A 1,661-nucleotide genomic window follows, 5' to 3' on the forward strand; every position below is an offset into this window, starting at 1 on the left:
CATGCTATGTGGGTGAAATGATTATACCATGCCAACTTGGAACCTTTTCGGAGTTCGTTTCAAATGCTTTTCAATTTCATGGTATTACAGCTCAAAATAATCAATAAATGCATGAAAAATAGAAAATGAAGTCAGGAAGGGTTGTAAATTGATGATGTGGCTTCGAATGGTGCATTTTGAACACAGAAAAAATATGGAGCTCAAATAAGTTCAAAAAAATGAAATCCCTTTGTAACAGACGAGTTTCCGTATGAAACCCTGATACTTCGAAGGAGATTGTCTATTTTGTACACGAAGTGCATCCAGTTTTTGCCGTAAGTGTCTGTACTTTCTTGCACATCTTATGTGGGTGAAATGATGATACCATGCCAACTTGGAACCTTTTCACTGTTCATTTCAAATGCTTTTCTATTTCATGGTCTTACAGCTCAAAATAATCAGTAAATGCATGAAAAATAACAAATGACGTCAGGAAGGGTTGTAAATTGATGATGTGGCTTTGAATGGTGCATTTTGAACACAGAAAAAGTATGGAGCTCAAATAAGTTAAAAAAATGAAATCCCTTTGTAACAGATGAGTTTCCGTATGAAACCCTGATACTTCGAAGGAGATTGTCTGTTTTGTACATGAAGTGCATCCAGTTTTTCCCGTAACCTCTATACTTTCTTGCACATGCTATGTGGGTGAAATGATGATACCATGCCAACTTGGAACCTTTTGAGAGTTCATCTCAAATGCTTTTCAATTTCATGGTCATACAACTCAAAATAATCAGTAAATGCATGAAAAATAACAAATGAAGTCAGGAAGGGTTGTAAATTGATGATGTGGCTTTGAATGGTGCATTTTGAACAAAGAAAAACTATGGAGCACCAATAAGTTCAAAAAAATGAAATCGCTTTGTAACAGATGAGTTTCCGTATGAAACCCTGATACTTCGAAGGAGATTGTCTGTTTTGTACACGAAGTGCATCCAGTTTTTCCCGTAAGCCTCTGTACTTTCTTGCACATGCTATGTGGGTGAAATGATGATACCATGCCAACTTGGAACCTTTTCAGAGTTCATTTCAAATGTTTTTCAATTTGTTGGTTTTACAGCTCAAAATAATCATTAAATGCATGAAAAATAACAAATGAAGTCACAAAGGGTTGTGAATTGATGATGTGGCTTTGAATGGTGCATTTTGAACACAGAAAAACTATGGAGCTCAAATAAGTTCAAAAAAATGAAATCCATTTGTAACAGACGAGTTTCCGTATGAAACCTTGATACTTCGAAGGAGATTGTCTGTTTTGTACACGAAGTGCATCTAGTTTTTGCCGTAAGCCTCTGTACTTTCTTGCACATGCTATGTGGGTAAAATGATGATACCATGCCAACTTGAAACCTTTTCAGAGTTCATATCAAATGCTTTTCAATTTCATGGTCTTACAGCTCAAAATAATCAATAAATGCATGAAAAATAACAAATGCAGTAGCAAGTAGGCCTGTAAGCCTATAGTGGAGAGGAGCTCGAGAGGGGTGCGGCACTGGGGCTTATAAACCACTGTGCGCCCCTGTCAACTAGCGATGTGGGACTAAACTTTGGACGCGACGCGGGCAGCACAGGGGCCTTTGGTCCCGGTTGGTGGCAACAACCGGGACTAAAGGGGGTGCATT

This window comes from Triticum aestivum, chromosome 7B (assembly GCF_018294505.1).
Source record: "Triticum aestivum cultivar Chinese Spring chromosome 7B, IWGSC CS RefSeq v2.1, whole genome shotgun sequence".
NCBI lineage: Eukaryota > Viridiplantae > Streptophyta > Magnoliopsida > Poales > Poaceae > Triticum > Triticum aestivum.